Source organism: Thalassophryne amazonica, chromosome 6 (genome assembly GCF_902500255.1).
Source record: "Thalassophryne amazonica chromosome 6, fThaAma1.1, whole genome shotgun sequence".
NCBI lineage: Eukaryota > Metazoa > Chordata > Actinopteri > Batrachoidiformes > Batrachoididae > Thalassophryne > Thalassophryne amazonica.
The window spans coordinates 61,426,961-61,454,040 of record NC_047108.1 but is presented as its reverse complement, the minus strand read 5'-3'; the positions used below and the strand labels follow the sequence as shown (position 1 = coordinate 61,454,040).

General features: G+C 41.7%; 1 protein-coding gene across 2 annotated transcripts in view; it reads left to right on the top strand.

Moving 5' to 3' along the window:
• The window catches only part of slc16a4 (solute carrier family 16 member 4), a 181,839-nt gene that overhangs the window by 30,812 nt on the left and 123,947 nt on the right, over positions 1 to 27,080 (top strand). The window contains exon 1 of one of the 2 annotated variants that reach the window (XM_034172274.1): positions 2,098 to 2,121. The exons of the other annotated variant lie outside the window; for it this stretch is intronic. The gene's annotated coding sequence lies outside the window, so the exon portion shown is untranslated. Of the gene's footprint in view, positions 1 to 2,097; positions 2,122 to 27,080 lie in introns of those variants that run through there. 2 annotated transcript variants of the gene reach the window in all.

The window sequence follows — 27,080 nt, the reverse complement described above, 5'->3', positions numbered from 1 at the left end:
TGTCTTTGGGATGGTTATGAGTAATTTTTTCTCTAACAGTTAAAATTTTATTAGCAAACAAAGTCATGAAGTCATTACTAGTTAAAGTTAAAGGAATACTCAGCTCAATAGAGCTCTGAGTCTTTGTCAGCCTGGCTACAGTGCTGAAAAGAAACCTGGGGTTGTTCTTATTTTCTTCAATTAGTGATGAGGCTTTTTTATAGAGCAACAGACTCTTTTTCCAGGCTAAGTGAAGATCTTCTAAATTAGTGAGACGCCGTTTCCTCTCCAACTTACGGGTTATCTGCTTTAAGCTGCGAGTTTGTGAGTTATACCACGGAGTCAGGCACGTCTGATTTAAAGCTCTCTTTTTCAGAGGAGCTACAGCATCCAAAGTTGTCTTCAATGAGGATGTAAAACTATTAACGAGATACTCTATCTCACTTACAGAGTTTAGGTAGCTACTCTGCACTGTGTTGATATATGGCATTAGGGAACATAAAGAAGGAAACATATCCTTAAACCTAGTTACAGCGCTTTCTGAAAGACTTCTAGTGTAATGAAACTTATTCCCCACTGCTGGGTAGTCCATCAGAGTAAATGTAAATGTTATTAAGAAATGATCAGACAGAAGGGAGTTTTCAGGGAATACTGTTAAGTCTTCAATTTCCATACCATAAGTCAGAACAAGATCTAAGATATGATTAAAGTGGTGGGTGGACTCATTTACATTTTGAGCAAAGCCAATTGAGTCTAATAATAGATTAAATGCAGTGTTGAGGCTGTCATTCTCAGCATCTGTGTGGATGTTAAAATCGCCCACTATAATTATCTTATCTGAGCTAAGCACTAAGTCAGACAAAAGGTTTGAAAATTCACAGAGAAACTCACAGTAACGACCAGGTGGACGATAGATAACAACAAATAAAACTGTTTTTTGGGACTTCCAATTTGGATGGACAAGACTAAGAGTCAAGCTTTCAAATGAATTAAAGCTCTGTTTGGGTTTTTGATGAATTAATAAGCTGGAATGGAAGATTGCTGCTAATCCTCCATCTCGGCCCGTGCTACGAGCATTCTGGCAGTTAGTGTGACTCGGGGGTGTTGACTCATTTAAACTAACATAATCATTCTGCTGTAACCAGGTTTCTGTAAGGCAGAATAAATCAATATGTTGATCAATTGTTATATCATTTACTAACAGGGACTTAGAAGAGAGAGACCTAATGTTTAATAGACCACATTTAACTGTTTTAGTCTGTGGTGCAGTTGAAGGTGCTATATTATTTTTTCTTTTTGAATTTTTATGCTTAAATAGATTTTTGCTGGTTATTGGTAGTCTGGGAGCAGGCACCGTCTCTGCGGGGATGGGGTAATGAGGGGATGGCAGGGGGAGAGAAGCTGCAGAGAGGTGTGTAAGACTACAACTCTGCTTCCTGATCCCAACCCTGGATAGTCACGGTTTGGAGGATTTAAGAAAATTGGCCAGATTTCTAGAAATGAGAGCTGCTCCATCCAAAGTGGGATGGATGCCGTCTCTCCTAACAAGACCAGGTTTTCCCCAGAACATTTGATACAAATGGAATGTAGGCAGTCTTTCATGACAAGATCCTGAATGCTGCCAGGGATTTCACTGGACTCAGTGTGCTCACAGGAAGTGTTACATCAGAGAGGACATTCTGGATATCATCCAGAGGCGTCATAGTGCATGACACGGTGAACATTCTGGACTGCATAAGGAGCTGAGGAAGTGCGCTGTGATGGCACAGAGGTTAGACAATGATGCATTTGATCACCAAATGTGTGAGCAGGTTTGTGTTTTGGTGACCTTTGACCTGCTTATAGTGACATCAAAACACTGTACTCCCACAAACATACACCTTGTCCCAGTGCAGTCTTGGCAGGTGACAGCATGGTCCTGACAGATGACTCTGCTAAACCAATGCCAGAATGAATGAAACAATTTTCCTTTTCTGGAAAGGACAGGATGATGTTCTGAAATGCACTGATCCCTGTGGCACTGATCCCTCTTGCAAAACAGGTCATACTCAAGAGGATTCACTTCCAGTTAATTGCCTCTCTGCGACCTGTGTAGTCTGGCTTCACGTTTAAGAAGTGAGTCATCAACTACTTCCTGTCTCTGTGAGTATTCACTCAGCACAAACATGAATATTTGCAGTGTTTCTATGCACCATCTGTTGGATTTTGCTATCCATTTGATTTAGTTGAAGAAGGCACCTTGACACTTGCACAAATTTCATCCCAGCACAGCATGCAATCTTGCATGCCAATGAGTAAACTCATCATAAACTGGGAGTTAACTGTGCACAGCTGCATACCAGTGCACAAAGAAAATTTTGAAATGTTCATAATTTCTTGCACGGATTAATTTCATGCCACTTGTGTGAACTAGTCATGAACATTGCACAGCATATTTGAAAACACTGCGTGTCACTGTGTGTCATTGGGCGCAGGGCATCTGAACCTGAAATTGGCTTATAAAGAGATGTTACATCTATAATAAACATAACTTTACAGATACATTATCTAACTCATGAGAAGGAAGGAAAATGCAACTGTTTTTTTCTAAACCATTATTACGTTTGAGACAAAACTCCAAATGCGTTCTCCACAACACGGCAAGCACTAGACAACCTGCAGCTGTAGATAACTTCTCTGTGATTCTTATGAGAATCTGGTGTCATCAGCCAAGTTCTGAGAGTTAATGCATCATTGGCTATGAAATGATATGGCACCAGCTTTATTTTATATAGTGTGGTATCAAGCAGGACAAAGTGGGACGCATTGGCACAACAGATTGCACTGCAGCACAGTGATCAAATTCTAGCTAGTGTCAAGGTGCCTTTGGGCTGCACTGAGTCCCAGTGACTTCCAGCATTTGTCAGGGATGTGTTCTGGTTCCTACTCTCTTCGGTGCTTGTGTTGACTAGGTGTTGGAAAAGTTCATGGAGTCCAGCAAATTGATCGTCTTTGTCGGTGAAGAAAGCAACAGTGACTTAGTCTTTGTGGACAGTGCTGTAATCTTTGTGTAATCAATGCATGCCCTGATTGAAGTACTAGAGAAACTTAATGCCCCCTGACACAAGCATGACTTTGATTCATGCACTTGCACGACCTATGCTGTGCAGGAGAGTAAACTCATCTTAACTGGTGCAGACTGAACATAGGAGGGGCGCCTGCACGTGCAATTGTGCAAAGAGAATTTTGAAATGTTCAAAAAATCCTTCACGCATAAATGTCGTGCTACGTGGCGCGATCTAATCGCCAACATGACGTGCAGCTCATCAAGTAAAGAACAAGTGAACACAGCGAGTGGTTGCGTAAGCGGATTGCATCAGAGCGCAGCTCATCTGAAGGATTATAACAAGATGTTAAAGCTATAAAAACCACACTTTAACAGCTGCACACAAGAAGGAAAGAACACACAGCTGTTCTACCAAGCCATGGCAATGTAAACATGACAAATAATTACCTTTTTAGATGGCTCCAAATGCTTTCTGCGTTAGGCACGCGTGTATGCGCACGCGCGGACGGTTGAAGCTGAAGCGATCCTCTGTGATTCAGGAAGCGATTACAGCCATTTTCAATGGCCAATTTGCAGAGAAAATGATTAATCCAACATGAAATAATTATTTTATATAAGTGTCCAGTGCAGAGCACGTGACAGCCAGTAGAACAAAGAACGGTGTCCAGCTGTGAACACAGTGGGTGGGATTGTCACAACGACGGGTGTGCAAGTGCGTGAATCAAAAGTCATGCTTGTGCCAGGGGACCCTAAGCAAGGACTCAGAGTGACAGGGTTTGCAAAGGTCTTAAGCCTCACTCACAACCTGTTGTACCTACTGGTATGGGCAGTCTATGGTGGGATGGCCAAACTATGCATGAGACGTATGCATCACCTGTGTGTGTCGTGTCCTCTTTGTCCTGTACATGCAAATTCTAAGGGTCCAGCGACAAAATTAAGAATGCATACAGGACATACAAGGCCTGTACTGCCCTTGTACAGCCATTAGGGGCTCTGTGATGACTGCATGACACACAGTCATCATGCTTCAGAAGTACCACACCTGCTATTTATGCAGCCCACAACACAGAAGTACCTCCACTTTCCACCCCATGTGTAGTGTGCACACAACATACACGACAAGACTCCCAGTATAAATAGGGGATATCATTTAGCATGTAGCACTGGAGAAGGTAAGAAGACGGCGCCACCAGCATTATATCCCATAGTACGCACCAGACACGCCCCCAAATAATCTGATGCATGGGTTCTAATTTAAAAAAGGGAGGAGATGTGATCAGTCCTGACCTCCGTAGTGATGGGTGTCAGAGAACTGCACTATAGTGTAGCACAGACCCACAGTGGGCATTTGCACACTTTCAGCCCCTGGGGCAATGCGCAGCCTTGAGGCTCCTGTCCAAATGTAAGCACAGTGCATCCAGTATTACGGCTGATGGCGCCAATGGCTGTCGCTATGCCATTGCACCATCTGAATGTGTTGAACCTCCACAGGCAGATGGCAGAAGCTGAGGAGAAACATGAAGTAGTATTGGCTGTGCTAACACAGGAACACTGACATCGGAACGCGAGGTGGCAGAGGCAGTGGTGGGCCTCCTTTAATACTCACACCTGGCTTGCTTCGAACTCTAATCGGGAGTGATTGTCTTATGCAGACTATCTGCATCACAGGGGCACCCTGTATTCCTGGCTTATGGGGATGGTTATTTGCAAGTCACATGCACTCCAGAAGCACTGCACATACTTCACGTGCGTCAGACATATGCTTGGCACAGGCTGACTCCCCACGCCATGTGCACCACAGCTGTGCAGCCTGTACTTGACAAGTACCATGCCTGTCCTCTTTCACAAACTTCCCCTGATGCCTGCAGCACAGCTGTGACCTGCTGTTCCCTGTGACATGTATGCGTCCAACATAAGTGCCGCAGGTTGTGACTGAGACTTTAGATCAGTTCTAAGATCTATGCTTCTGATGACTTCTTTGACTCAGCTATCCATCTCACTCTGTCTGCATGTGGTGAAAGTGTAGAAGTTGAAGAGACATAATATTTGTGCTAACATTCATGTCTTTGAATTGTTGGCCTTTGATATCAAGAATTCTCTGTGTAGTGCTAACAGAGTCATGAGGTCACTGGACAACGGTGGTTGGCGATGCCAGTATCTCTGCAGGAGAAGGAAGGTCAAAGTCTTTAGGGTCCTACTTCCTGTATGGTTGTGAGACTTGGATGTTAACCATTGACCTCAGGCAATGACTGGATGTCTTTGGTACTACTTCTCTTCAGAGGATCCTTGGGTACTGCTGGAATGACTTTGTGTCAAACAAGCAATTATTTAGGCAGACTGGGATGAGAAGTATCAGCTTTGACATTTTGTTCATTTCACTTTGCATGATCCATTTGCTGGAGAATTCCTAGGGAATGCACACATTTTACCTGACTGCAGCAGGTATAGATGGTTATTTTCGAGATGAGAGGATGGACCGGTTGTCTGCCTGGGTGGTTGCTCTCGAGGACACGTGGAAGTTCCATGGTGTTGTGGATGCGACGGAGTGCATCAGCATATGCTCTCAGACTTGACTCCTGAATAGTTGTCATAAAAAGTGTATCAGTTTCTTAATGGTTTATTACTGCAGTCTTGTCCTGTGGATTCTGCACCATCTTCAAGAGCTGCAGTTTCTTATTTAGAGACAAACTAAATCTCACATCAAATTTTCCATATGCCTGCGAGATAGACACTGTATCATGCTGATAGGACTTTGCTGATTAGCCTGACATGTCTGTCCACTGGCCCCTTCTGTCTTCATTCTTGTGATCAGTCTGCTCTGCTCAGATATTGAACAAATGCTTAAATGAAAGTCTGAAGTCTCCTTCCTACCGTGGGGAAGCAAGCTCTGGCTGGCAGCTGGAATGTGCATTCCAGACAGGCAGAGAATCAGGAGCAGGTTGTGGCATGCAGGAAACACAAAATGAAGCACTTGCTTTAAATATATCACATTGTAAATTCTCAAAACATTAAGTGACATTTTGTTTAAACAGTGTTCTCAGTCATCAAGTCAGGACATGTCTTGAAATGTACTCAAACCTGAAGATCTTGTTAGTCTCCAAGATGTTTAACTGTTCATCCACGTGACATCAACAGTTTCATGATACCTGAAAAATTACCTTCGGCTTCTCCCTTGTTTAACTCAGGGTCGTCACAGCATATCCGAGGTAGATCTGCATATTGATTTGGTACAGGTTTTATGCCGGATGCCCTTCCTGATGCAATGACACATTGCACAGAGAATGGGCAAGGGTGGCCTAGAACTGGGAACCTTCCGAATGGGAAACAAGCACAGTTACCCCCCGATATCTGAAACACTAAGGGTCTGATTTACGAAAAGTTTGTGTGTTTAACAATGTGCATAAATAACATAGGTCCACCAAAAAAGTGTATACTGATTTAGAAGTACATACTCGTATTGTCCATTTACACATTTTCATAAATATCCATTTTGGGGTGTCTCCACTCGACTGCCCAAAATTGTCTGTTTAAGATGCAAATAGGTGAGATTAGCACATGCAACATGATTTATCATAGTTTAAGGCAATTTCAGGCTATGAAGTTGTGTCTGGAATTTTACACATTTAAAACCTTGGCACTAATTTACAACCCAAATTCCAGTGAAGTTGGGACGTTGTGTAAAATGTAAATAAAAAACGAATACAATGATTTGCAAATCCTCTTCAACCTATGTTTCTGTGTAGGCTCTCAGTTGTCCAGGTGGTTTCCATAGTAGAGAAGCTTGAATCTTCGCCTGGACTGGGTTGCTTGACGCGAGGACGTTTCGCTTCAAATCACAGAAGCTTCCTCAGCTAAAATTCTTGCTCTGGTAGTCTGACTTCTGTCTTGACTCTTGTAGAGTCAAGACAGGTGGTTGGCTCTCACTGCGGTATTGTATCACTTCCTGTTCCGGAGCACAGCGGTGTTTTTCTGTATCTGCGCAGTTAGATTGATCTAGTTATCTAGATTACGATTTGTTTCCCAGTGTAATCTTTACGTGCCTTAACTAAAGCACTCCTTCTGCTGAATCACCTCTAAATTATTTACACATTATTCACTTTGCGTGTTTTTAGGAATCCGCTAGCTTAGCGTAGCTACTAGCTCTTAGCCGATTTAGCATGGCGGCTTCTCCTGTCTCTCCCGCACTTTTCTGCTCTGGGTGTGAAATGTTTAGTTATTCCTCGGCCTCCTTTAGCAGTAACGGTACTTGTAATAAGTGTAGCTTATTCGTAGCTTTGGAGGCCAGGCTGGGCGAATTGGAGACTCGGCTCCGCACCGTGGAAAATTCTACAGCTAGCCAGGCCCCTGTAGTCAGTGCGGACCAAGGTAGCTTAGCCGCCGTTAGTTCCCCTCTGGCAGATCCCGAGCAGCCGGGAAAGCAGGCCGACTGGGTGACTGTGAGGAGGAAGCGTAGCCCTAAACAGAAGCCCCGTGTACACCGCCAACCCGTTCACATCTCTAACCGTTTTTCCCCACTCGACGACACACCCGCCAAGGATCAAACTCTGGTTATTGGCGACTCTGTTTTGAGAAATGTGAAGTTAGCGACACCAGCAACCATAGTCAATTGTCTTCCGGGGGCCAGAGCAAGCGACATTGAAGGAAATTTGAAACTGCTGGCTAAGGCTAAGCGTAAATTTGGTAAGATTGTAATTCACGTCAGCAGTAATGACACCCGGTTACGCCAATCGGAAGTCACTAAAATTAACATTAAATCGGTGTGTAACTTTGCAAAAACAATGTCGGACTCTGTAGTTTTCTGTGGGCCCCTCCCCAATCGGACCGGGAGTGACATGTTTAGCTGCATGTTCTCCTTGAATTGCTGGCTGTCTGAGTGGTGTCCAAAAAATGAGGTAGGCTTCATAGATAATTGGCAAAGCTTCTGGGGAAAACCTGGTCTTGTTAGGAGAGACGGCATCCATCCCACTTTGGATGGAGCAGCTCTCATTTCTAGAAATCTGGCCAATTTTCTTAAATCCTCCAAACCGTGACTATCCAGGGTTGGGACCAGGAAGCAGAGTTGTAGTCTTACACACCTCTCTGCAGCTTCTCTCCCCCTGCCATCCCCTCATTACCCCATCCCCGTAGAGACGGTGCCTGCTCCCAGACTACCAATAACCAGCAAAAATCTATTTAAGCATAAAAATTCAAAAAGAAAAAATAATATAGCACCTTCAACTGCACCACAGACTAAAACAGTTAAATGTGGTCTATTAAACATTAGGTCTCTCTCTTCTAAGTCCCTGTTGGTAAATGATATAATAATTGATCAACATATTGATTTATTCTGCCTAACAGAAACCTGGTTACAGCAGGATGAATATGTTAGTTTAAATGAGTCAACACCCCCGAGTCACACTAACTGTCAGAATGCTCGTAGCACGGGCCGGGGCGGAGGATTAGCAGCAATCTTCCATTCCAGCTTATTAATTAATCAAAAACCCAGACAGAGCTTTAATTCATTTGAAAGCTTGTCTCTTAGTCTTGTCCATCCAAATTGGAAGTCCCAAAAACAGTTTTATTTGTTATTATCTATCGTCCACCTGGTCGTTACTGTGAGTTTCTCTGTGAATTTTCAGAACTTTTGTCTGACTTAGTGCTTAGCTCAGATAAGATAATTATAGTGGGCGATTTTAACATCCACACAGATGCTGAGAATGACAGCCTCAACACTGCATTTAATCTATTATTAGACTCTATTGGCTTTGCTCAAAAAGTAAATGAGTCCACCCACCACTTTAATCATATCTTAGATCTTGTTCTGACTTATGGTATGGAAATAGAAGACTTAACAGTATTCCCTGAAAACTCCCTTCTGTCTGATCATTTCTTAATAACATTTACATTTACTCTGATGGACTACCCAGCAGTAGGGAATAAGTTTCATTACACTAGAAGTCTTTCAGAAAGCACTGTAACTAGGTTTAAGGATATGATTCCTTCTTTATGTTCTCTAATGCCATATACCAACACAGTGCAGAGTAGCTACCTAAACTCTGTAAGGGAGATAGAGTATCTCGTCAATAGTTTTACATCCTCATTGAAGACAACTTTGGATGCTGTAGCTCCTCTGAAAAAGAGAGCTTTAAATCAGAAGTGTCTGACTCGCAAACTCGTAGCTTAAAGCAGATAACCCGTAAGTTGGAGAGGAAATGGCGTCTCACTAATTTAGAAGATCTTCACTTAGCCTGGAAAAAGAGTCTGTTGCTCTATAAAAAAGCCCTCCGTAAAGCTAGGACATCTTTCTACTCATCACTAATTGAAGAAAATAAGAACAACCCCAGGTTTCTTTTCAGCACTGTAGCCAGGCTGACAAAGAGTCAGAGCTCTATTGAGCTGAGTATTCCATTAACTTTAACTAGTAATGACTTCATGACTTTCTTTGCTAACAAAATTTTAACTATTAGAGAAAAAATTACTCATAACCATCCCAAAGACGTATCGTTATCTTTGGCTGCTTTCAGTGGTGCCGGTATTTGGTTAGACTCTTTCTCTCCAATTGTTCTGTTGAGTTATTTTCATTAGTTACTTCATCCAAACCATCAACATGTTTATTAGACCCCATTCCTACCAGGCTGCTCAAGGAAGCCCTACCATTATTTAATGCTTCGATCTTAAATATGATCAATCTATCTTTGTTAGTTGGCTATGTACCACAGGCTTTTAAGGTGGCAGTAATTAAACCATTACTTAAAAAGCCATCACTTGACCCAGCTATCTTAGCTAATTATAGGCCAATCTCCAACCTTCCTTTTCTCTCAAAAATTCTTGAAAGGGTAGTTGTAAAACAGCTAACTGATCATCTGCAGAGGAATGGTCTATTTGAAGAGTTTCAGTCAGGTTTTAGAATTCATCATAGTACAGAAACAGCATTAGTGAAGGTTACAAATGATCTTCTTATGGCCTCGGACAGTGGACTCATCTCTGTGCTTGTTCTGTTAGACCTCAGTGCTGCTTTTGATACTGTTGACCATAAAATTTTATTACAGAGATTAGAGCATGCCGTAGGTATTAAAGGCACTGCGCTGCGGTGGTTTGAATCATATTTGTCTAATAGATTACAATTTGTTCATGTAAATGGGGAATCTTCTTCACAGACTAAAGTTAATTATGGAGTTCCACAAGGTTCTGTGCTAGGACCAATTTATTCACTTTATACATGCTTCCCTTAGGCAGTATTATTAGACGGTATTGCTTAAATTTTCATTGTTACGCAGATGATACCCAGCTTTATCTATCCATGAAGCCAGAGGACACACACCAATTAGCTAAACTGCAGGATTGTCTTACAGACATAAAGACATGGATGACCTCTAATTTCCTGCTTTTAAACTCAGATAAAACTGAAGTTATTGTACTTGGCCCCACAAATCTTAGAAACATGGTGTCTAACCAGATCCTTACTCTGGATGGCATTACCCTGACCTCTAGTAATACTGTGAGAAATCTTGGAGTCATTTTTGATCAGGATATGTCATTCAAAGTGCATATTAAACAAATATGTAGGACTGCTTTTTTGCATTTACGCAATATCTCTAAAATCAGAAAGGTCTTGTCTCAGAGTGATGCTGAAAAACTAATTCATGCATTTATTTCCTCTAGGCTGGACTATTGTAATTCATTATTATCAGGTTGTCCTAAAAGTTCCCTAAAAAGCCTTCAGTTAATTCAAAATGCTGCAGCTAGAGTACTGACGGGGACTAGAAGGAGAGAGCATATCTCACCCATATTGGCCTCACTTCATTGGCTTCCTGTTAATTCTAGAATAGAATTTAAAATTCTTCTTCTTACTTATAAGGTTTTGAATAATCAGGTCCCATCTTATCTTAGGGACCTCGTAGTACCATATCACCCCAATAGAGCGCTTCTCTCTCAGACTGCAGGCTTACTTGTAGTTCCTAGGGTTTGTAAGAGTAGAATGGGAGGCAGAGCCTTCAGCTTTCAGGCTCCTCTCCTGTGGAACCAGCTCCCAATTCAGATCAGGGAGACAGACACCCTCTCTACTTTTAAGATTAGGCTTAAAACTTTCCTTTTTGCTAAAGCTTATAGTTAGGGCTGGATCAGGTGACCCTGAACCATCCCTTAGTTATGCTGCTATAGACGTAGACTGCTGGGGGGTTCCCATGATGCACTGTTTCTTTCTCTTTTTGCTCTGTATGCACCACTCTGCATTTAATCATTAGTGATCGATCTCTGCTCCCCTCCACAGCATGTCTTTTTCCTGGTTCTCTCCCTCAGCCCCAACCAGTCTCAGCAGAAGACTGCCCCTCCCTGAGCCTGGTTCTGCTGGAGGTTTCTTCCTGTTAAAAGGGAGTTTTTTCCTTCCCACTGTAGCCACGTGCTTGCTCACAGGGGGTCGTTTTGACCGTTGGGGTTTTACATAATTATTGTATGGCCTTGCCTTACAATATAAAGCGCCTTGGGGCAACTGCTTGTTGTGATTTGGCGCTATATAAAAAAATTGATTGATTGATTGATTGATTGATAGAGAAGAATAAACAGAAGCCACAAAAGCTGTTGATGAGTCCCTCTTTCTCCAGGTTTTTGAGGTAGCTAATGATTTTCTTCTTATAGCCGCTCGTGGGGTCTCTCTTCAGACGTTCGTATGTATTGGAGTCACTGAGCAAGTTGTTGATCTTGGCCTCGTAGTCCGATGTGTTCAGCACCACCCTGCATCTGCCTTTATCCGCTGGCAGGATGATGCTTGCTTTGGTCCTTTTGCAGTGCTGACAAAGCTTTCTGTTCTTCTCCTGTGATGTTGGACAGAGGAGGCTTAGCACTGTTCAGCACTGCTGTGACTCTTAGTCGGAGGTCTCCAGCTTCTGACTCTGACAAACTGTTATGTTTAATGGCTGACTCTACTGCAGTGATGTAATCTACTGTCGGTATATGTTTTGGGGTCACTGAGAAATTTAGTCCTTTAGCGAGCACATCCTTTTCTGTCTGTGTAAGAACCCTGTTGGAGAGATTCTTTACCCAGTTTTCCCTGTTGTCACTAATTTGTCTGGGTGTATCTTTAAAACTACTTCCACTGAAAGTATGCCTTTTCTGCACTAAAAGGTTGTGAAACTTCCTGATTTGTCGCTCCTTACTTTTTAAATGCTCAGCCATTTGAGGTTTAACTATGAACTTTGTGATCTTATTATGAGCCTCTTCCCCCACTAAGGTTTCTAACCTTTTGTAAAGACTATCAAGATTATTTTGGAGGTCTAATATTTTAAAATGAAGCCTTCTCATTCTAAGACCCAAAATCCTCCTAAGGTAACTGTGCTGGATCTTTTCTGCTGTGTGACCTGCTTCTAGTGCCTTTTGCTTAATGCATTTGGGAATAACATTGTTTTGTTTGCATCTCAGGTTAAATCTTAAGTGGTTTCTAAAGTCAGCTATCTTTTTAGCAGTCTTTTCCAGCTTATGTACCAGTGCCAGGGCCTCATGCCCACAGTTGGTCACAGTGTTTCTGTGTAGGCTGTCAGTTGTCCAGGTGGTTTCCATAGTAGAGAAGCTTGAATCCAAGCTTCTCTACTCTTCAACCTATATTCAATTGAATACATCACAAAGATAATAGTTAATGTTCAAACTGATAAACTTTATTGTTTTTGTGCAAATATTTGCTCATTTTGAAATGGATGCCTGCAGCACGTTTCAAAAAAGTTGGGACAGTGGTATGTTTACCACTGTGTACATCACCTTTCCTTCTAACAACACTCAATAAGTGTTTTGGAACTATCATTATTGTGTATAAAAGGAACATCCCAAAAAGTCTCAGCTGTTCACAAGCAAAGATGTGGCGAGGATCACCACTTTCTGAACAACTGCATGAAAAAAATAGTTCAGTTTAAGAACAATGTTTTGCAATGTTCATTTGCAAGGAATTTAGGGATTCCATCATCTACAGTCCATAATATAATCAGAAAATTATTTATTTAGCACAGTTCTTTAATTTGACCTCAAAATATTTAATTTTACAAAATATATCTCATCATTTTTGAATGGATTATCAATTAAAGAGTAAAAGCTGAAGGAAATCAATTGTAAGGTCTGAAAGAAGTTTCTGTAATAAGTATTTTAGCCATAAGGGCAAGTGAGAGAGGGAAGTGTTGGTGTTTTTAAATACATGAAAGACACTGACTCATTGAGAGTAGAATCCCTTTATTCAGAGAGTAAAAACATAAACAGTCATGTGATTCATGGTGCCATCTTGGGGCCAAAATAGCGTTCACTGTTAATCTATCTGCATGTAAATCCAGCTATTATATTTATTTATTTGCTGAAAATGCCGGGTTGTTGTGCATTTGGATGCACAAATAGACACAACAAGGGCTTCAAGATGTACAGATTCCCTTCAGATATGAACAGAAGAAAAATTTGGGAAAATAAAGTCAGCCGTGTGTGATGGAAGCTGACATCATCATCAAAGTTTTGCGACATAAATTTATTGTTCAGTCCTATGTACAGTAAAACTCACCTAAACCGTCATTGTATAAATCGGATGTTTTTGTGTAATTTTCCATGTAATAAAAATTGTGTATACAACCCCAATTCCAATGAAGTTGGGACGTTGTGTGAAATGTAAACAAAAACAGAATACAATGATTTGCAAATCATCTTCAACCTATATTCAATTGAATACACCACAAAGACAAGATATTTAATGTTCAGTCTGATCAACTTTATTGTTTTTGTGCAAATATTTGCTCATTTTGAAATGGATGCCTGCAACACGTTTCAAAAAAGTTGGGACAAAAGACTGGGAAAGTTGATGAATGCTCAAAGAACACCTGTTTGGAACATTCCGCAGGTGAACAGATTAATTGGAAACAGGTGTGTGTCATGATTGGGTATAAAAGGAGCATCCCCTAAAGGCTCAGCTGTTCACAAGCAAAGATGGGGCGAGGATCACAACTTTATGAACAACTGCATGAAAAAAATAGCTCAACAGTTTAAGAACAATGTTTCTCAATGTTCAGTTGCAAAGAATTTAGGGATTCCATCATCTACAGTCCATAATATAATCAGAAGATTCAGAGAATCTGGAGAACTTTCTACACGTAAGCGGCAAGGCTGAAAACCAACATTGAATGCCTGTGACCTTCGGTCCCTCAGGCAGCACTGCATTAAAAACCGACATTATTGTGTAAAGGATCTTACGGCGTGGGCTCAGGAACACTTCAGAAAACCATTGTTAGTTAACACAGTTCATCACTACATCTAAAGAAAGTTAAAACTCTACCATGCAAAGTGAAAGCCATACATTGTCATGATTCACAGGTAGTCAGGGCACAGCAGGTGGTAGGGAGCAAAATGCAGACACACAGGCAGGTGGTGGATTAAGAAAATGGCTTTATCGATAATTCAGGTAGGGTCTGGTACACAGAATGGCAGTCAGCGTTGTGGAGGTACAGGCGGGTCATAAGCAGAGGCGACGTCAAAAAACAGGCAGGGTTCAGTAACACAGAAAAACACTGTAACAAGGGCAAAGACAAAATCCAGATCCAGAGCACAAGTGAGGTCAAACAAAACGTGAGAGCAAGAAACTGTGACAAAGGAGCCAGGACGAAGATAACAAAATCAACGAGCAAGCAAAGGAAAAGAAAACATGCAGGGCTTAAATACACTGAGTTAATTAGGAAGTGATTTAGAGCAGGCAGGAGGAGGGCGTGGACTAACAGAGAGGAGAGGCTGTGAGACAAGAGAAGGCTGTGACCATGGAAATAGAGACTGCAATGGACGTCACGTGATTAGCGGCGTGCCGCACGGCGGCCATTACTAAGGGTGGAGAGAGCGCCTTGAGCCAGTTAAACAGAAGCGAAATGAGGGGAAAAAAGGCAACCAGTGCTTCACCATCAACTGCACAAGCTACAAAAACAAATTCTCCAATACTAAAATGAACTGTACAATAGTCTTAATGTAATTATGTAAAACAAATGTCTATTTTAAAGTCGTTATGTCACAATTTAATATCAGTATACTGAGCAGTGGTGGGCACAGTTCCGATAATCCGATAACAGATCATTATCGAACATAATGTTTTCGTTATCGGATTATCTTTTTAGATAACTTTAAAAACCATTATCGGACTAGTTATCTTCCAATACATTTTTGTCCGATAACTTTTAGACCGATAACATAGTAAACAAAGATCAATAGTGACAAACACTTTTAAAATTTAAGATACATTGAGTTACCTGTTAAACGTTTCCTAACAGATGCATAGTTCTATCCTCGGCAAACAGAAAAGAGTTGTTTTCAGAAGAAAGCAGTCTATCCTCTGTAGGCAAAAGAGAACTGGTCTCAAAAAAAAAAAAAAATCATTTTCTTTAACACCATACTGATACGCAGGCAATATCACCCAAGTCATCCAGAGGCATACATTTTTAACTTATGGTTCAAATTTTAACCAAACTAATTTTGGACAAGTTATTTAAAATTACTGTCATGCCTGAAGTTTTATAAAGTGAAAACATCAGATATATGTTTTAGTTTTAAAGTAATGTGCTAATTTTTAAGGTTTTGTGAGCACATGCTGTGCCCAGCAGTGCGTTATGGGTAGGATTATGTAATCTCAGTACGTTCACGACAGGACAAATGTATTTCAGACACCTGTTATACTTTTAAGATTAGGCTTAAAACTTTCCTTTTTGCTAAAGTTTATAGTTAGGGCTGGATCAGGTGACCCTGAATCATCCCTTAGTTATGCTGCTATAGACTTAGACTGCTGGGGGTTCCCATGATGCACTGAGTGTTTCTTTCTCTTTTTGCTCTGTATGCACCACTCTGCATTTAATCATTAGTGACTGATCTCTGCTGTCTTCCACAAGATGTCTTTTTCCCTGATTCTCTCCCTCAGCACCCCAACCAGTCCCAGCAGAAGACTGCCCCTCCCCTGAGCCTGGTTCTGCCTGGAGGTTTCTTCCTGTTAAAAAGGAAGTTTTTTCCTTCCCACTGTCGCCAAGCGCTTGCTCATAGGGGGTCGTTTTGACCGTTGGGGGTTTTTCTGTAATTATTGTATGGCTTTGCCTTGCAATATAAGTGCCTTGGGGCAACTGTTGTTGTGATTTGGCGCTAATATAAATAACATTGATTTGATTTGATTTGTTCAGGCGTCCATGGACAGCAGCGTTAAACTCTACTGCCTAAAACTCTTGTGAATATATTCTCTGGGTTTATAGACGTTAGTGTATTTGCGTTTGTTAATTCCACGCATCTTAAATGTAGCAGACACGGATTATCTGGGATTTTGTTTTGGAAGGTTTTCCGGCCTCTACTGCCATCTACTGGCCAGTAGTGTTCATGGCAGTATTCGCCCTAAGCGTCTGGGCACCAGTAGATGGCAGTTTTCTACTTGTTTTGACCCCGGTTATATCAGATGGTTGTCAAATCAACTTTTTGGCTTTGCAAAATGGCTTTTTTTTTTTTTACAAATTAAGTTTAAAAACAAAACAACAACATTACAAGACAGCTTTGCGGTGTTTGCACAGGCACAGTGCGAGCGGTTGGACGCTTGTAGCCCCTCAGCAGCAGGAAACCCTCACAACGGCCAACCAGAATATCAAACAGGTTTGATTTTCATTCGACCATACGATTGGCGATCAGGAGGTGGTCGTGAGATGTTAAACGCAGCTTGTTACTCCATGTACACTACACGATGCACGACGTGCGATTAACCTGAAACTCGGTCCAAAAAATTCTCGCACGAATGAAAAATCATCTGAAAAAGGGCCAAAAACTCGCAACAGTGTAAAATGCCATAAAAAATGCCTGTTTTTACAAATAAAAAATGGAATATTTTACAAAAGAACATTTATCTGTAACACCAACACACGACACACGTCACATTAACATGTTGGTTTACATAATGAATGACTGAACCAATCAGTGTTTAGCAGAGGCACTTTTACCCAGAAATCACTTTGCGATCTGTCTGTGTTTGTTACAAAACCTCAGAATTAGTGCATTATTCAACATTAAAAGATATATGTTATATTTTAACTTTGTACAAATGACAGAATTGACATTAATGGAGTTATTCTATCGGTATTAATGTTATTTATAAATCAAAACCATAAGTCAGCATGACTTTATTTTCCAAGACCTCCGCCTGACCGGAGCGTTGTGATTGATAGAGAGCTGGGCTTTATGGCTGCTCTCAGGGTGCCTTTCTGCTGGAAGCTGTGTAGTAAGTAAGAGCTTCCAGAAGGGCCAGGATGTTCAAAGACAAAAGTGTGGTCTCACTGTTTGGGTCTGTTGTCACTTTTAATATTATTAGACGCTATTGTGGCGTTACAACTCAAATTCAGTTTATTAGTAGTTGTAAATGTACCAGAGACAATATTGGAATTTATTGGTTATCTGTACTTCCGATACATTTTGGGTGGTTTATCGTTATCAAAGATAACTTTTCAGTTATCTGATTATCTGTTATCGAAGTTAATTTTTTGGTTATCTGTGCCCACCACTGATACTGAGACTATAACTCAACACCTAAGTTCTTTTCATTAAGCTGCGTTCACATGCATACAGATATGGAAACAAAAATGTTTAAATATATTTATGTATATATACTTGCAGTTGTTGTTTAATATGATATGTACATGGTGGTCACAGTCAGCATTTAAATTTTAACAGTGTGGTTGGAGGGAATGGAGGAGGTACTTTTTACCCTGACTGAGGGTCAAAAGCAAGGGCGTAGGTTTGGTCTCAGCTTTGGTAGGGACAATACCACCCCCCCCCACCCGGCCCCCCTGCTCACCACCATCACCCCCTAACCCACTCATACCATTAGATGCACAAGTACAGCATAATACATAACATATGACGACATAATGCTGAATAATTTAACACTTTATTTACAATATTAAGTGTGTAGGCAAACAAACAAATAGCTTAAATAACAAAATTGCACCCAAAATCACGAATCTATTCTATAGGCCTACACCCGAGAGAACAAGACAACAAAAAAAAAAAATACTTGTGGAGCTAACAAAAAAAAAAAAAAACGTTTTTGCAAACAAGATGTATAATCTATTCTCTTCATCAATAATGCAGTTGTAGGTATCTGGCAACCTAATTTGCAAAAAAAAAAAAGGGATTTCCAATGATATATATGGTGTATTACGGTAAACGTAAGCCTGTGATGTCATAACGCAGAGGAAAAACACGGAAGTTTCACACTAGTGCGCCGCTGATTCTCATTACCGTAAGTTCTCATGTAAGCCCTCACTCTGAAAAATTTCAACAGTGTGCTATATGTTGCATATATTACAGTAAAGTGCGTTCGGTGACTTTTGAAACGAGGGAAAAGTATGAAAAAGAGCGCAAAAGTGACAGAAAAGTACAGAGACAGACAGCAAACATAAATGTAGTATTTTTGAGGAAAAGGCAGGATGTCATTTGTGAAGGTGTGTGTGCATGTTTGTGTGGGTGTGCAGTTTATTTTAAGTGTGGCGCACAGCATTGTTCGCAACCCCTCCCCCCCCCCCTTCTTGTTTTTCTGCACCGGAGCAGTGTTGCCAGATATGAAATATGTAGCCAAGTGCTTGCTCACAGGGGGTCGTTTTGACCGTTGGGGTTTTTCATAATTATTGTATGGCCTTGCCTTACAATATAAAGCGCCTTGGGGCAACTGTTTGTTGTGATTTGGCGCTATATAAAAAATTGATTGATTGATTGATATGAAACTATTGTACCAAAACCTCAAAATTATCGTATTTTGGGAGAAATTATCATACACAAACAAAACGCATACAACATAGCTATTTTAGCTTTTTTTTTTTAAATTTACAAAGAATTTTATGTCACATTTTTAAACAGTAATTATATTAATGGGGAAACTATGGCACAAAAAGAACGCAAATGCACAAGCAAATGCACTACCAGACTGTGAAGTAACACAAACATGTGTTAATTACCAGACTAGAAAGAGTCGAATTCAACCTCGAGGTCGCTGTCGTCATCCGATGCCATGGCCACTTGTGCAGATTTTGTTGAACACAGAAAAAATGTTAACACCTCCATAAGGAACTTGAACTTTTTTTATTTTTCTTGTATATCTCTTTGCTCTTGTGTTTTGTTCGTTTGTTATTGCATTTGTTGAAATACAGTTTCGAAAAAAAAAGAAAAAGATGTTGGTTGGGGAATCTTCCTGTCCTGTCCTGCAGAGATTGGATGGGAACTCATTACTTTGTATGGGGAGGGGGCGGGCTTTCAAATGACTGTCCCGGCAGCCAAAGCCAGCAGCAGCCCTGTGTGTGGTGTGTCTTTGATGCCGCCTGAGTGCAACGCCTGCAAAATGATTTTTGGGTGTCAGAGAGAGATGCGTGTTTGGGCAACCAACTGAAATTATCATACATATTTGGGTTTTTTCCCATTATAGATCGTACATCGTACAGATGGCAAAACTATCGTACAAATACGATAATTATCGTACATCTGGCAACACTGCACTGGAGCCACCCATCCTCTGCGCTCCGGGACCTCCCACTTTACAAATTAAGCACTGCCTGCCACGAGATGCGCTTTGTTTACGTCCATGTGAGAAGAACGTGAGCCAATGAAATTGCAACATGGGTAACCCTGTCATTCTGGCACGTCGAAAACACAAAACGTGACGACTAAAATTATAGTATCGAGTTCGCAAAAAAATAGTGAATGATTTTGTTATATAAACAAAAATGCTAAATATTGGTAGGGACTATTTTGCCATCCCAAAATATTGGTTGTGACTTGTCCCTATGGTCCATATGCAAACCTACGCCCCTGGTCAAAAGTCATAAATTCTGAATGGCTTTATATCTACTTGTAATAAAATGTTAGTAAAAATCATATATTGTTGTTTGTCATTAAAAGACTAGCAATAATATTACAGTGGAAAAAGCAGCAAGGTAAAAGACCACAATGGCAAGGCATGCTTCAGATTTATATTTTAATACATAAGGATTGTTCATCCAGGCATGTATGGGTTCATTAGAGCTTTTAATCAGCTTGAATACAACTTACAAGTCTTCATTTATAAAAATCCTTCGAGAATTATGACGACAAGGAGAAAAAACATCACAGTAAATGAACAGAATGGCATATTTTCCCCAAATTTCCAAACTTTACATAAAACTTTTTTGTTTTCACAGACATGTATGGGTTCATTAGAAAGAGCAAACAAGCCTACTTTATTAAAATCTGTTAACAAATAGGACAATAGAGCGAGAAAAGCAGCACAGTTTGTCATAATTTCCCCAAATTTCTGCATTTTACATAAAAGTTTTTTTTTTCACCCACACATGCATAGGTTCATTAGAAAGAGCTTTCAAATGGCTTTAAAACAAACCTACATTTATTAAAATCCATTAAGAAATAGCGACGCTAGTGCAAAAAAGCGGTCAGTTTATTATTGATGATCGGCACATCTCCACCCTTAGTAATGGCGCCTTCCTGTCCTGAGCGACACTAATAGATTGAGGCGCGCACGTCCATTCCATGTCAATATTTCCATGGCTGTGACAGGTGGACAAGGAGGTGACAAACAAAATTAGGCGTGGCCAACAGAGCTGAGAAGGTGATGGACAAGAGAGTGGAGTGATCTGAGGATGTGACTGTGATCCAAATGAAACTGGATGTGAAAATATAAGAACTGAGACAAAGGAGTGCAGTGACAACATGGACGTGACAAATAATACTAAAATATCCAAGACTGCATTGAAATTAAACATGAACAGAATTGGGTTAGACAACAAGAAAATCAAAAGCTAAAACTAGAACGGAACTGACATGAATAATATAACTGAAGACAAATGTGGTAAACCTGACAAATCAAACTAGTGACAAAAGCAATCATCAAATAAACAAAAACAGTGGATCAAAACTAAACAAGAATGGAGCTCAACATGTGGCTGAAGTGTGATGAACAGAAAAACAAGCTGCGACAAAAGCAATAATGAACAAAAATCAAAGACAGTGGCTCAAAGGCTAAACTAAACCAGAATGAAACTCAATATGTGGTTGAAGTGTGATGAACTGAAAACCAGCAGCCGTGACAAAGCAAAAAACAGATGATCAAAAAAGCAGACAAAAGAACTCAACAAAGACAAAGTGACAGAAAATCATAATGATCGCAGACAGAGCAGGGGCAAATCCTGACATACGAGGTCTGTCCGTAAAGTATAGGTCCTTTTTATTTTTTTCAAAAACTATATGGATTTCATTCATGTGTTTTTACGTCAGACATGCTTGAACCCTCGTGCGCATGCGTGAGTTTTTCCACGCCTGTCGGTGACGTCATTCGCCTGTGAGCACTCCTTGTGGGAGGAGTCGTCCAGCCCCTCGTCGGAATTCCTTTTTCTGAGAAGTTGCCTGAGAGACTGGCGCTTTGTTTGATCAAAATTTTTTCTAAACCTGTGAGACACATCGAAGTGGACACGGTTCGAAAAATTAAGCTGGGTTTCAGTGAAATTTTAACAGCTGATGAGAGATTTTGAGGTGATTCTGTCACTTTAAGGACTTTTCACGGTGCGAGACGTCGCGCAGCGCTCTCAGGCAGCGTCATCAGCCTGTTTCAAGCTTAAAACCTCCACATTTCAGGCTCTATTGATCCAGGACGTCGAGAGAGAACAGAGAAGTTTCAGAAGAAGTCAGTTCATCAAGCATTTTATTCCGGATATTCCACTGTTAAAGGAGATTTTTTTAATGAAAGACGTGCGGGCGGATTGCAGCGTCGGCTCGCAGCCGCCGCGACGCTCCGTCACAGGAAAAACACCTCCGTTGGAAACCTTAAGGACAAGTTGGAACATCTCCAGCTGATAAACAATTTCTCATATACTCACTCCACTGAAAGCCATCAAAAGCCAACTGGATTTTAACAAATGGTTATCAACACGGAGGTGTTTTTCCTGTGCCGCCGCGTCGGCTGCGTCCCGACGCGCGGACCCGTCCGCACGTCTTTCATTAAAAAAATCTCCTTTAACAGTGGAATATCCGGATAAAATGCTGAAACCGACTTCTCCTGAAACGTCTCTGTTCTCTCACGACGTCCTGGATCAATAGAGCCTCAAATGTGGAGGTTTTAAGCTTGAAACAGGCTGATGACGCTGCCTGAGAGCGCTGCACAACGTCTCGCACCGTGAAAAGTCCTTAAAGCGACAGAATCACCTCAAAATCTCTCATCAGCTGTTAAAAGTTTCACTGAAAACCAGCTTAATTTTTCGAACCATGTCCCACTTCGATGTGGTCTCACAGGTTTAGAAAAAATTTTGATCAAACAAAGCGCCAGTCTCTCAGCAACTTCTCAGACAAAGGAATTCCGACGAGGGGCTGGACGACTCCTCCCACAAGGAGTGCTCACAGGCGAATGACGTCACCGACAGGCATGGAAAAACTCAAGCATGCGCACGAGGGTTCAAGCATGTCTGACGTAAAAACATATGAATGAAATCCATATAGTTTTGAAAAAAATAAAAAGGACCTATACTTTACGGACAGCCCTCGTACATCAGCAACATCCAAAAATGCCGCTGCCTTCTCTGGCCCGAGCTCATTTGAAATGGACAGACGCAAAGTGGAAAGTGTGCTGTGGTCTGATGAGTCCACATTTCAATTGTTTTTGGACATCATGGATGTCGTGTCCTCCGGACAAAAGAGGAAAGAAACCATCAGGTTGTTCCCAGCGCAAAGTTCAAAATCCACTGTCTGTGATGGTATGGGGTGTGTTAGTGCCCATGGCATGGGCATCTTACATATCTGTAATGCCACCATCAATGTTGAAAGGTACATCCAGGTTTAGAGCAACACATGCTGCCATCCAAGCAACGTCTTTTTCAGGGACGTCCCTGCTTATTTCAGCAAACAATGCCAAGCCACATTCTGCACGTGTTACAACAGCGTAGCTTCATAGTAAAAGAGTGCAGGTACTAGACTGACCTGCTTGCAGTCCAGACCTGTCGCCCATTGAAAATGTGGCGCATTATGAAGCGCAAAATACGACAATGGAACCTGGACTGTTGAACAACTGAAGTCCTACATCAAGCAAGAATGGGAAAGAATTCCACTTACAAAGCTTCAACAATTAGTGTCCTCAGTTCCCAAATGCTTATTGAGTGTTGTTAGAAGGAAAGGTGATGTAACACAGTAGTAAACATACCACTGTCCCAGCTTTTTTGAAATGTGTTGCAGGCATCCATTTCAAAATGAGCAAATATTTGCACATAAACAATAAAGTTTATCAGTTTGAACATTAAATATCTTGTCTTTGTGGTGTATTCAACTGAATATAGGTTGAAGAGGATTTGCAAATCATTGTATTCTGGGTTGGTTGGTTGTATTCTTGGGGTTGTACTCAGTGTTGTGCGTTCATTGCAGACACACATAAATCTGGTTTGAAGTCATTCTCTTGGCTGTTTGGGTATGCATGTCTTTATTTTCACTCACTAATCTTTTACACAGAAAACACCATGGTTAATCATGAATTTATAGCAGACTATTTTTAACAAAACAAAATATCTACTGACAAAATAAAAGGAAATGTGACATCTTGTCTTTCTATGTAATAGAAATATAAGAAGAAAGTCCTGTGCATGTCTGTCCAGCACAGCCCCCATATGTGGCTGTACATGGGAGCTGACAGCAGTCACTATCACAGTCTATGGTTAGGACAATGGGCAATGTTATCATCAGCTGTGGAGCTGTTGCAGCCACTGCCCACCTCAGGCTAGACTTCACCCACATGGTGGCCGATCAGGGCACCGATCCAGAAGTGCAGTCACTCAGGTCTGTTGCCACTGGACTGCAGTTAACAGAGATCACTTTCGGTGAGGGTGGTACCATGATGCTTTGCGACATCTCCAGTGGACAGTCACGGCTTGTTGTCCCCACTGCATGTGTAATGGAGGCCAGCAGGTATCGCTGTGCAGATGTAGTTAGTGAGCCTCATTCCCAATACCTCATTCTCTGGTCACAAGGCCAGAGCCCTGAGTTTTAACATTCTGGTTAGAGAGTCTGACTCTCATGCCAGAAATCGCTAGTTTGCATCCCAAGGGGAGCGAATGGGCGGAGTCATAACACAATGCAGAGTACAGCTGCCACAATGTTGCTAAGACCCGGATGGGAGTGAGTTTAGGGGGGTGAGTGTCACAGAGGCCAACAGGTGTTGCTGTGCAGATGTAGTTAGTAAACCTCACTCACAATAGCTCAAAAGGATTCTTTGGTCACAAGGCCAGAGCCCTGGGTTTTAGGCCTTCTGGTTAGAGAGTCCGACTCCCATGCCGGAGATCATGAGTTCGCATCCTGAGGGGAGCAAATGGGTGGAGTCATAACAACACAACGCTGAGTGCAGTCGCTACAATGGTGCCGTGACCCGGATGGGAGTGAGTTTAGGGGGCGTGAGTGTAACGGAGGCCAGCAGGTGTCGCTATGCAGATGTAGTTAGTAAACCTCACTCCCAATATCTCAAAAGGATTCTCTGGTCACAAGGCCATAACCCTGGGTTTTAACCTTCTGGTTGGAGAGTCCAACTCCCATGCCGGAGATCGTGAGTTTGTGTCCCGAGTGGAGTGAATGGGCAGAGTCATAACAACACAATGCAGGATGCAGCCGCTACACATGGAAGCGACATGTTTTTGATGCTGTGCACGGCCTTTCCCACCTGGGTAGAAAACCACCCCAAAAGTTGGCAGCAGCCAAGTTTGTCTGGCATGGGATCAAGAAGGACATGAGGGACTGGGCAGACTCTTGTGGAAAGTGTCAACATGCCAAGTTCCATCGCCATGCCAAAGCTCCCCTGGTACACTTCCCTGTGCCTGAGCAGAGATTTGACCATGTTAATGTAGACCTCATGGGCCCCCTGGTTTTCATACACCTCCTCACCATGGTGGATAGGACCGCAGCTGCAACAACTGCTGAAGCGGCCCGAGCATTCATCAGTACCTGGGTCACCCGGTATGGCATTCCATCTAACCTCTCTTCTGACAGGAGCTCACAGTTTACATCTGAGGTCTGGAATGCCATTGCAGACAGGCTGGGTGTGAAGCTCCACCGCATCACCACGTATCACCCATTGCTCTATGGAGGCCTTGCTGTGGGCCAGCCTAACAGATGGCGGTTGGGTGGACAGACTCCCATGGGTCATGCTGAGCCTACAAACTGCCCCTAAGGGGGATCTCCAGTCCTCGTCAGCGGAGTTAGTATATGGCCAAGCACTGCGGGTCCCAGGAGATTTCATGCCTGACACCCCCACCCCCTGGTCCACTGCCCACAGAGTGTGCTTCAGGACAAGGTTAGGCTTTTCACACCCATGCCTACTTCATAACATGACCGTACACCCTCCTACACTCCCTCTCATCTGCAGTCAGCACAATGTTTCTTTATTCATCATGATGCACAGAGACAACCGCTGCAGCCTCCCTGTGATGGCCCGTTTCATGTATTGAGGACAGGGCACAAAAGCTTTGTGGTCAACATAGGTGGTAAACCCGAGCACATTTCAGTGGACTGTCTCAAGCCAGCGCACTTGGATCTGAACAGACCCATGTTGTTTGCCCAAACTCTGCAACGGGGGCAACCTCCTAACAGGGACGAACCTCTGCTCAGCCTAGGTCCCCGAGGGGGAGGCCTAAGGTTTCCTTTTCCCGGCCTTACGCCACAGTGCCTCTGACGCTCTGGTGCAGAGGGGTCATTGTGGCTGGGTTATTCGCCTGCCCCTTTATGCCATTTGTTGTTTTTGTTTATGGTGAATTCTGGGGGGACGTATGTAGCAGACATAATTCAATATGTAAAAGACATTGTGGACATAATTCACCATACCCAGTTATCATTTGTGGTTAGCTTGTCCTGTGTTGTACATTTAACAATGCACGGAGGTGCATGCTGCACACATCAAGGTTTGTCTCATCCAAAGTTACAGGGATGCTGTTGTTTTGATGTCTTTGCACCAGGACAGCTGTGTTTTTGATGTGTGGTGCCAAACTTTGTTCCAAGGTGTGTGAGGATTTTTTTGGAACCTGAGATGAAAGAATAAATGACAAGCCGTTGCCTTGTCAACATGTGAAATTGTCTTGCCTTTTTTCCATCCATCACAATTCTCACAACCCATGAATTTTAGTCTGAGACCCCCATAAGGTGATATAGATGATACAGATAGTCAGTCATGCAAAATAAATAAATTAATCTTTCAACAACTTCAAGAGTTGTGTAGTTTTAGAACAAACACAACATTTCTTGTCTTAGCCATTCCAGGTGGAGGAACAGCTCTTGCCATTGTATTTTCAAAAAGAAGAAGAAGAAAATTAACAATGTATTTATTATCTGCAAAAAAAAAAAAAAAAAAACACACAGGTAAGTGGGAGGTGCAGATGATCCTTAAAACCTTTTATCTGCTGGTAAACTGGTTTGTTTTTGGCAGGCCTGTAAAAGCAGCCCTTCTTCATGTTTCCCCCCACGTCTTTCTTTCATTCTTTTACATTTCAGACGACAAACGTCTGTATGCAGTCTGAGCACAGGGATTAGGGTGTGGTGTGCATGCAACAAACCTATATGTGAAAAAAGTTAGTTTGAAGGATTAGCTTTCAAAAATGGAAGGTGTGCCCCATTAAAATACACATTAATTTTGGGTGTCATCAAAAATGCATAGTTGGATGTTTATCTGACAGTTCATTTGATTAACAACAAGGTATTGCCAAAAGCTGAATTACCTGCCCTTTTGACTGGGATTTATTACGTTTTGCCTTAGACATAATGAGACAAGTTAAGAGGCATAAATGTGACAGTTAGAAAACACTGAAATGAATAGACTGCCATTGATTAAAAAAGAAGCTGATTGGCAGCTGTTGTCCTTCCAGCACTCACCAGTGCGTTCATCATTTGTTTGCATGAGAGAATCCAGATTTAATTTCACTCAGTAGAACTCTGTTGCACAAATAATGAATCTCCTTCAAAACAAAAATTGACAAGTACTTTCACGGTGACCCTGATGAGCCATTTAAGTGATTTTGATTATTTTTCTTCTTCAAATGAAACAGATAAAGGGCTTTTTATGATA